We start from the raw sequence: 11,906 nt of genomic DNA, 5'->3' as shown, positions 1-11,906 counted from the left end.
TGCTGCTGCTCTTGCCGCTTCGACCCAAAGCATTTGGTCGTTTACGCGTTGGTTGATAAGCTACTCAATTTCTTGTTCTGTCATTCAATTTAATCGAGCCATGTTTCTTCAATAAACATATAAGATAATTAATCGCATAGAATATTATAGATGTAGCAAGTAATTAATGGTATATCGTGGCATATTAATAATATGAACCAATTATTATAAAAGCATTTTCTTCTTATTAGCGTTTTATAATTGTAGCTCGGGTAGTACCTACCCGTTAAAGTTCATACTTAATAGCTAGTACACAAATTAACTACTATAATCATGATAATATTCTATCATGAAAAACTTAATGCATTAATACTTCACGCTTATTCTTTTGGTACAATATTTTACAATAATTCAATACCACTATTTACATAAAACATATGTAAGATGAAATATATAACATGATATATTATTATATAAGGCGTGAAGTCGAATAGCTGCAAAAAGAGATTAGAAATGACGAGGCTTCCTTGGAAATTCAAAGAAATCTGGGAAATCATAGAATTTTCGCTTCCCTACTGTCAGAGTGCATATTTCAGCGGTAAGTCTAGGTTTTGGTTGGGGTTCAGTATATGACATTTCTGTAGTATTGGTAAGACATGGTTGACTAGGTGTGGTAGTATCGGGAGCACTTGGTACAATAATTGTTTTATTAGTTTCTGCTTTTGGAATTTCTGGGTTGTCGATTATAGGTTCCTATTCTGGTTCCTCTGGGAATTGTAAGTCTTCCAAAAATGCATCCGACTCCAGGTCATCATCGTCATCAGTTATATAGATGATTGATACACCTTCCTTCGGGTCATCGTCGTTATCAGATAAGTCGAGGATTGGTACTTTTGCTGGAGATTCAACTTCGGAGTCGCTGAATGTGATAATGAGATTGGTGCTAGAAGTAGACATCTATCATACATTAACTACCACATTAGTAATATACCATATAATATTTACATGTTATAATATTTAATTTCAGACCAAAAATGATAAGTAATGGTTTTCAAAAACAAGATCGGTCAAAGTCCAGACTCACTAATGCATCCTAACAAATACCGGTCAGACACACTAATGCAATTTTTGGTTCGCTAAGACCTCTGCTCTGATGCCAACTGAAACGACTCGTCCATATTACTATAAACGCGATACATTATTCATTGGTCCCATAGCGAGGTATTTGACCTCTATATGATACATTTTAGAAAATATTGCATTCGTTTCATAAAAAGACACACCCTTATTATAAATAATGCATGTTTTAAACAAGTGGGCGATTATTTAAGAAATAATCCCCATAATACATTGGTTTCCAAATACTACACACGTGACATAACAGTCGAATATAATACATGACAAAGGTTTTATTGAATGCAACACTTCATTCAAACAAAAGTATGAGACTCCATGCACAGCTTGCTTAGATAATGCAACAGCGGAAGACTTTCTTAAGGACCTGAGAATAAACATGCTTAAACAGTCAACACAAAGGTTGGTGAGATATATAGTTTTAAAGCTAGCATCGATATAAATATAGACCACAAGATTTCATAGTTATAAATATTTCAATAAAGATATTCTATAAGTTGTTGAGCGCTTCGGTAACCATACTTAACCATAAATGTAGCATATTCCCTTTATTATGAAATCTCCCTACACTGTACCAAGTGTAGTAAAAAACGAAGTACTATGCAACCGTTTACGATACTAGAGCGATTAGCCCGGTTGGGGTTGTCAAACCCGATAGATCTATCAATAGGATTCGCGCTTACATGTTCTTACAACATGTAAATATTAGTTACCAAGCTATTAGGGAAGATATGCAATGTGGTACAACTCAACGTAGAATATATTTTAAGTACTTGCGTCCATGGCGTAAAACATAAAATGCATGTATTCTCATCCCAAAATATTTTTACAGTTTAAAAATGGGACTATATACTCACGGTAGTAAAAGTATATTAATAATAAGTTTTCAGCTTATTAAAAATATGGCCGTCGTCCTTGGATTCACGAACCTATAACAATTATAATGATTCAGATAATAATACGACATGTGAATAAAATAAAACAAGTTCATAGAATACTTATATATTAATTTATAACATTTTTATGTTAGTAGTCCTTTGTTAGTAGTCCAAAATAGTCTGAAATGTCCAACAGTCCAATAATCGGTATATATATAATCTTAGAATTACCCCACGACGTATTGTATACGTATTGTCTTTGCATCAACCCAGAGACGTATTGTATACGTATTGTCTTAGAATTTATCAAAACGTATTGTATACTTATTGTCTTAGTATTTATCAAAACATATTGTATACTTATTGTCATGGAATGTACCAAGATTATTATATATATATATATATATATATATATATATATATATATATATATATATATATATATATATATATATATATATATATATATATATATATATATATATATATATATATACAATCTCAGAATTAACTAAGATTATAATATTTTGTTATACTAATGATAACATGCCCAAATATATATAGGAAAATTTAGCAAGGATATGGTTAATATAGTTTTTACAATATAAATTTCGTCCATACAACGTTAATTTTAGCAGATTTTGTTTTGCTCGCCAAATATTCATTACAACTCTGTTTAAAGTGAATCAAATTGCTATGGTTTCATAATGAACTGTAGTATTTAGAACTAAACTGAAAAAGTAGTGGTTTATAGTCGGAGTTACAGGTTACAAGTCATATTTAAAAGAGGTAGTCATTTTCGTGGAAAAACGACATCTTGATGACCATTTTGAAAAACATACTTCCACTTTGATTTTAACCATGATTCTTGTATATAGTTTCATGTTCATAAGAAATATCATTTTCTCAGAAGAACAACTTTTAAATCAAAGTTTATCATAGTTTTTAATTATCCAACCCAAAACAGCCCCCGGTTTTTCTACGACGGCGTATGTCCGGTTTTACGGTGTTCTTCGTGTTTACAGGTTTTAAATCATTAAGCTAGCATATCATATAGATATAGAACATGTGTTTAGTAGATTTTAAAAGTTATGTTAGAAGGATTAACTTTGTTTGCGAACAAGTTTAGAATTAACTAAACTATGTTCTAGTGATTACAAGTTTAAATCTTCGAATAAGATAGTTATATATATATGAATTGAATGATGTTATGAACATAATTACTACCTCAAGTATAGTAGGTAAACCTACTGAAAATGATGAGAAAATAACTTGAGCTTCAAAGGATCTTTGATGGCTTAGAAGTTCTTGAAGTAGAATCATGACACGAAAATAAGTTCAAGTAAGATTACTACTTGATTTAAGGTAGTTATGTTTATAGGAATTAAACCAAAGCTTGGATATTATTATTACCTTGATTAAGAATGAAAAGTTAATGAGATTAGATGGAAGTTCTTGATCGTTGATGAGTGGTTGGATTGGATTAAAAAGATTGGAAGTAATCTTGCAACTTCTTGATTCTAGGTTGTTTTTATGAGGATTAAAGCTTGTAATTGAAGCTAAATGATGGGGAAAATACTTGGAGATGATCAAGTATAAAGTTAGGAGTATTTTGAGAGAGAATTGGGAGTGTAAGTATGAGAAAATGGAATGAAGAAATGGTGTGTATGCATAAAAAAGTTTTTAGTTTATAAAGAAAGAAAAGATTCCTAATTTTATTTTCTTGCTAAATAATTCATGCTACTTGACAAATGGTTAGTTTCACATGTTCCTTAATCATTTAAGGCTGCTAAGGAGCAGATTTTTGTTGGTATATACCAATAGTAAATACATCTAGAAGCTGGGTATAATACGAGTGCAAATACCGAGCGAATACGAGTAGAATTTTTGATGAAAACAAATGGGAATACAATTGTGATTATTTTTGTTAAGTAAGAGTGTTTTGATATATGTATTGAAGTCCTTCAAATGTGTATTAATACATCTTAATACACTATATATATATATATATATATATATATATATATATATATATATATATATATATATATATATATATACATTTTAACTGAGTCGTTAAATCATCGTTAGTCGTTACATGTAAGTGTTGTTTCGAAACCTTTAAGTTAACGACCTTGTTAAATGTAATTAATCCCATTGTTATTATTTCTAATGGGATGTTAAATTGTTATATTATCATGATAACATAGTGTGTTAATATATCTTAATACGATATATAAATATTAAGACGTTATTACTGTTGGGATTTAACAAGTTCAAAATCTTACATAAAACAAATGTTTATCAAATTAAAGCGGAAGCAAGTAAGTACCATATTAGAACATGTTAATCTTTAACCCATTAAAGTTAAATTCCAATTCGGATCAAGTTATGAAACATGCTTACAAACTACAAACAAGAATAAAGAGGTTATACCTTCTCCAAGCTAGACAGTGAGTGATGATGATGATGATGATGAATGGAGCTCCAAAACAATGAAACCTCAAGTAGTTATACCCCAAGCTAACCACCAACACCTTTGCTTTTAGTAAGGATTTTATTGCAACACTTGAATCAACTTGAAAAAAAAAAAATTGAACCCCTTTCCCTTTGAAAAAGCTCACGGCAGCAGGCAGAAAAAAAAAGGGGAAGAATGCAGTTTTTTTTGAGTTGTTTTGATGTGTATATCAAGTGTATGTTGTCTCCAAGAGAGCCTTGGTACTTAACCACCTTGAATATGGAATCAACCATTCAAATGGCTAGTCAAGGCATGCTCACTTGACTCCCAATGCCACTCACATTATTTTAAATGGTTTTATAAAACTAGACATATTTTATAAACATTCCCATTTTATAAACATGTTTTTATAAAATAAGATTTTATAAAACATATTTATAAACTTGCATTTTATAAATTATGTATACTTATTTATAAAACTCATTTTATGAATTCCATATTATGTTTATTTTATAAAACCAATTTTATAAAATGTAACATGACTTTATTAATTATTTAACCTATAAATAATTAAATTCTTGTTATATAAATAATTCCATAATTTATATACACATCAAGTAATATTATTTAAGAAAACCATTTTTCTTAAATTTCAAGTGTTGCGCAATTTAATCAACGATCTAATCGTTAAGATCAAAATACGATTAAGGTGTCGGTAAGCTTGTTATTGGGTATAACCCGACTTGGATCAAAACACATTAGCCACATTAATTTAATATGTTTCCCGGGCATACGAAATACCTTCAATCTCCCACTTGCACGAGAAACATAAGAAATTAATGCAAGCGATGGATGCCACCTAACGACCGTCCATCACCCCCAATATGTTATGACTTTGTGCCATTCAATAACATCATCCTTTTCGAGTTCCCATCTCGAATATGAATAGGTGAATATTTTCATTATATCCTTTCATCCTAGATGTCATGTTAAATCCAAGAGATACAGAGTGATCACTCTCTTCTAGATTTTACTTTTCAGGCCTTAAACATCTGACTCTCAACGAATAAGAGGGACAAATTCCATCTTGACTACATACGTCCTAAATATATACCTTGCATTATACCTGAGCTCTTCCTTATGAACTACCATATTTCAGAATAGCGAAGGAAAGAATCAAGGCACAATACTTGGCAAATATCAGAACCTAATATGCATCTCAGGTCAGAGGATACTATGATATTCGCCTTTACTCAAGATTACATGTGATCAACCACGAAGGCTCCATTTAGTAAATCTTGAGGGCGGGTCTTCCAGTATTTGTATCCCACAAATATCTATGAACCTTGGTTGCAACCTTGCCCCACATTCATCCCGTGAATGTATACCAATCCAAGTTCATAATAGTCTAAACCTCACACTTGCTCCCACAAATGTGATCGACTACGGAATTTAGAATAATTACTTATTCATGGATAAAATATGCAAAATAGGAACATAACTCAAAATAAATTAATGCCATAATTGTAACACCCTAGGCAAATCCCACATCGCCACGAACATGAGTGATCATGGGATTATAAGGTAATACTCACGCTTAAATGACACAACGCGTTTTGGGATCACAAGGCAGAGCAGATGTGCGAGTACATTATGGTTAAGCGTACACGGGCGAGAGCACTACCAGGATGGGTGACCTCCTGGGAAAGTGCTTCTCGTGTGTGGTCGCCAAGAAAAATCCGTGCACCTGCGGGCAAAGCGGACAATATTGTGGTCATGTTAAGCTGGGGTGTTACAATGGTATCAGAGCCACTCATGTGCCGTTGGGGGTGGTGGGGCAAACCTCATCGAGGACGATGAGTCCCTAGGGGGGGTGAATGTAACACCCTAGGCAAATCCTACATCGCCCACGAACATGAGTGATCATGGGATTATAAGGTAATACTCACGCTTAAATGACACAACGCGTTTTGGGATCACAAGGCAGAGCAGATGTGCGAGTACGTTGCGGTTAAGCATGTTCGGGCGAGAGCACTACCAGGATGGGTGACCTCCTGGGAAAGTGCTTCTCGTGTGTGGTCGCCAAGAAAAATCCGTGCGCCTGCGGGCAAAGCGGACAATATTGTGGTCATGTTAAGCTGGGGTGTTACAATAATTATATTAATGAGTTTAAACAATTTCGTTCCGTTACAATACTTAAAACAGATCATGACCAATCACTAGAATATCGAAGCCCTAATGCACAAACATGTCCTGCATGTTTTGATCCATGTAAGAGCTTCGTGAGAGGATCTGCTATATTAAGATCTGTGTGAACTTTGCGAATACATATCTTTCCCATTTCAACTTCATCCCTTATGTAGTTGAATCTCCGCTCAATGTGACGGGTCTTTTGGTGAGCACGAGGTTCTTTGATTTGAGCAATCGCACCCTCGTTGTCACAAAAGATCTCAAGAGGGTCCTGAATGGAAGGGACTACTCCTAAGTCGTCGATGAATTTCTTCATCCATGCAGCTTCCTGAGCTGCCAATGATGCGGCGATGTACTCCGACTCTGTAGTGGATAAAGCAACAACATCCTGTTTTGAACTCTTCCAAGAGACCGCACCACCATTTAACGTGAAGACATAACCGGATTGTGCTCGAGAATCATCTCGATCAGTTTGGAAACTCGCGTCCACGTAACCTTTTAAAGCGAGTTCCTCCTCACCAGACCCGTATATAAGAAACATATCCTTAGTCCTCCTAAGGTATTTCAATATACTTTTAACAGCAATCCAATGACTGTTTCCTGGGTTATTCTGGTATCTACTTGTCAGGCTAAGAGCACATGACACATCCGGTCTAGTGCATATCATTGCATACATGATTGACCCAATAGCAGATGCGTACGGGACTTTCTTCATTCTATCTTGTTCATCTTTCGTGGTAGGACACTGAGATGAACTGAGAGGCGTTCCTCTTTGAATAGGTACCAAACCTTTCTTAGAGTTATCCATCTTGAACCTTTTCAAGATCTTTTCAATGTATGCACTTTGATTCAAACCTATCAGTTTCTTGGATCTATTCCTGTAGATCCCAATCCCCAAAACATATTGTGCTTCTCCAAGATCCTTAATGGAGAAGCATTTACTTAGCCAAGTTTTAACTCCTTGCATTGCCGGAATATCATTTCCAAATAACAATATATCATCCACATATAGTACAAGGAACATGATAGTGCTCCCACTAGCTTTCTTATATACACAAGCTTCATCACCATTTTTAATGAAGACAAATTTCTCTGCTTCCTCATTAAAACGATGATTCCACATTCTAGATGCTTGTTTCAATCCGTAGATTGACTTCTTTAACTTGCATACCTTTTTAGGATATTTCGGATCAACAAAACCTTCAGGCTGAACCATATAGACATCTTCCACAAGATATCCATTTAGGAAAGCGGTCTTGACATCCATTTGCCATATTTCATAATCAAAATGAGCAGCAATGGCAAATAATATCCTAATAGACTTTAGCATTGCCACAGGCGAAAAAGTTTCATCATAGTCAACCCCTTGAGTTTGAGTGAAACCTTTTGCTACAAGTCTAGCTTTATATGTATCCAAGTTTCCATGTATGTCAGTTTTCATTTTGAAAAGCCATTTACAATCAACTAGCCTTAAGCCAGTAGGTTGTACAACCAGTTCCCAAACTTGGTTGTCATACATGGATTGCATCTCAGCGTTCATGGCTTCCTGCCATTTATCCTTATCAATCCTTGATAAAGCATCTTGGTAGTTTATTGGTTCATCCAAATCAACCACATAGCAACCATCCATGAGAAACCCATATATCTCAGGAGGATTACTAATCCTACCAGATTTGCAAACGTCTTGTGTATTTTGATCATCCATTTGATCACTTTCAACATTTTCATGTTGAGTGCTAGTATCAACCAATTGTGTATCATCTACTTGATCTCGAACCTCCTCAAGATCTATCTTCCTTTCACTATCACCTTCCATTAGGAACTTAGTTTCAAGGAATTCAGCCTTCCGAGCAACAAATACATTCTGTTCGGAAGGATCATAGAAATAATATCCCATATTATCCTTGGGATATCCTATGAAGATACACTTTGTGGATCGAGCATTTAACTTATTAGGGACGTAACGCTTAGGGTAAGCTTCACATCCCCATACCTTTAAGTATGATAGAGATGGAGGTTTTCCAAACCACATCTCATGAGGTGTTCGTTCCACTTTCTTGGTTGGGGCCATATTTAAAATACGAGCCGTGGAGAATAGACAATAACCCCAAAATGATAGAGGTAACGAGCTTCTAGCCATCATAGATTGAACCATATCCATTAGGGTTCGGTTCCTCCTTTTGGAAACTCCATTAAGTTGGGGTGTTCCAGGAGGAGTGAGTTGCGAGATAATCCCACAACTTTTAAGATGATCTTGGAAAGTATCGCTTAGGTATTCACCTCCTCTATCGGTATGAAGTACCTTGATTGTCTTATTGAGTTGATTTTGTACTTCGTTTTGATATTCCTTGAATGCTTCAAAAGTTTCGTCCTTATGTCTTAACAGGTAGACATATCCGAAACGACTGAAGTCATCAATGAAAGTAACGAAGTATCTTTCACCATTCCTAGTTATGGGCTTAAAGGGTCCACATACATCCGAATGTATTAATCCCAATAAGTCTGTAGCCCTTTCATAGGTCCCTTTGAAAGGTGCTTTAGTCATTTTGCCTTGTAAACAAGATTCACATACATCAAACGAGTCTAGTTCATTTGATTTCAAAAGTCCATTCTTTTGAAGTGTATGCATTCGATTCTTGTTTATGTGACCAAGGTGACAATGCCATAAGTAGGAATCACTCAAATCCCTTTTGAGTTTCTTGGTGTTTGCATGGTATATTGAGCTATTGTATGATGTGTCATCATGAACCAATTCATAAATACCATTCGAAGGCGCAGCCTTAAAATAGAACACATTATCTAAAGAAACATGGATATCATCATTAATGAAATTAAGATTAAAACCATATTGTTTCAAACGGGATACAGAAATAATGTTTCGAGATAAATCGGGTGCATACAAAACATTTTTTAAAATAAGCTCCAAACCACTTAGAAGCTTTAAAACAAAGTCTCCATGAGCTTTCACTTGCACCCTTGCTCCATTTCCCATGAAGAGACTTGTTGTTCCCGCATCTTGATCACTTCTTTTGAACCCCTGCAAAGAATTGCAAATATGAGTTCCACATCCTGTGTCTAATACCCATGTATTAGAAGAAGTAATACTAAGCTCAATGTATACCATATATACATTACCTGAGGTTTGCCCTGCATCCCTCTTTTCCTTCAACTCCTTAAGGTAGACTGGGAAGTTGCGTTTCCAGTGACCCATTTCACCGCAACCAAAGCACGGATCTTCCTTGGGGTTAGCTTTTCCGGCAACCTTTTGCTTCTTCTTGTTGTTGGTTGGGGTAACCATCTTTCCCTTTCCCTTGTCCTTGCCTTGGTAGGCGGGTCCTTTCCTCTTAGCCGCCTTCGACTTAGAAGTGTTATTATTTTTGGATCCGCCTTCATTGATCGAAAACACGGGTGAAGCCCTTTTACCCATGCTTGCTTCTGTCATCTTAAGCATGGCATGTAATTCGCCAATGCTTTTATCCCAACCATTCATGTTGTAATTCATTACAAATGTGTCAAACCATTTTGACAATGAGTTGAGAATAAGGTCCGTGGCTAATTCATTAGACACGTTGCAGTTTAGACGGTTTGCTCGATCAATTAGGCTTTTCATCTTAAGGACATAAGATGAAACGGATTGGGAGTCGTCCATCCGACATGCATGAAGCGCTCGGACCGTTTCAAAGCTCTCGACACGAGCTTGTTGAAGGAACATCTCCTTCAACTGTGTGATCATGTCATATGCACTATGATGCTTGAAATCCTTTTGGAGTTCAGGTATCATAGTCCCAAGCATGAGGCAAGAAACTTGCACGGAATCGGTGCAATATTTCTCCCAATAAGCCATACCTTCCGTATCATCCTCATCCGGTTGATCGGGAATGGGGTCTTCCAACACATACGCCTTATCCTCAAGTTTGAGGACAATTCTTAGATTGCGGAACCAATTCATGAAGTTCGTATGGTTGAGTTTTTCCTTTTCGAGGATTGACCTCAATGATAGGTTGTTAAAGTTGATTGGTGCGTTTGGAATGTTGTTGTTATTGGCGGCCATCTACAAAATTTAACAAAGTTGTTTAAGCATCAATTTTAATTTAACAATCAATACCCTTTAAATCCAATTGATATTTATTAAATTTTAGAAACCAACGGTAAACCAAATTTCGGTTAGGTGACCTTTATCCCGTCATTTGATTTAGCTAGGTAGTCATTATATGACAATTGCAATCCTTTTGCAACTTCTAAGTTATGGAATCATGCAATCCTTTTGCATGGCATATTTATCCCATCAACGCCTATTTGTTCCTCATGCTTCGGTGACCCTAAGTTCATGATTCCCAAATCAAGTCGTCCTACTTGTGTAAACGTGTAAATCTAACATACAAGTGGTTAGGTAACCTTTATCCCACAAGTGTGCCAAATTTACCTTAATCATATTAGTTTGCTCATAACGGTTAGGTGACCTTTATCCCATTATGAGTTCCCTAATATTTTTAAGTATCACACAAAAGGATGACGTTTAACTTGTTTGCCTTGTTAATAAGGGATTTTAAGTTTTCATTAATTCTAGTTTGAGAAAACTTTTACACCATACACTAACATGCATTTAGTGTATGGTTTGTATGAAAATCCATTTTCATGTCTTGTAATTAAGCAATTACATGATTTGATATGAACCATTTTATATGTATTTTAATAACCATTTATTATGTGTTCTTAATAACCGCTTATTAATGTCCTTTTGCCATTTCAATTTAACCATTTAAATTGTCGTTTTGCATGTTGTTAATAATGTTTAATTTAACCAATTAAATTGCCATTTTGCTTGTTGTTTTACTTGTGTGATTAACTTGTAACATACAAACATACAATCCACAATCATACAATAAACAACCATGCATGCAAAACAAATATGTTCACAATCAAGCCAATTTGGTAGACATTTGTTTAGCCGAAAACAAATGCCACCGGTAAGGGTTATAACACAAAGTAGGAGATTTCAAATCTCCCACTTAATCTTGCATCCAAATGCATGTGTTCTTCCTTTGCTCATCTTGTGCATCTTCATTCTCTTTACAAAAAATATATCCTAATACATTTTTCTCTAGAAAATGAAATACAACCTAATCTATTTTACATACCAAATATAAAATAAATTACATAACAAATGAATGAATAAATTACATGCCAAAAGAATAATTAATATTACATACCAAATGAATAATTAATCAACTAAATAAGCATGCAACCAAACACAAGGCCAAGGCTTA

The sequence above is a fragment of the Rutidosis leptorrhynchoides genome, chromosome 8 (assembly GCF_046630445.1).
Source record: "Rutidosis leptorrhynchoides isolate AG116_Rl617_1_P2 chromosome 8, CSIRO_AGI_Rlap_v1, whole genome shotgun sequence".
In the NCBI taxonomy this organism is placed as follows: Eukaryota; Viridiplantae; Streptophyta; class Magnoliopsida; order Asterales; family Asteraceae; genus Rutidosis; species Rutidosis leptorrhynchoides.
Note: the sequence above shows the minus strand (reverse complement) of the source record.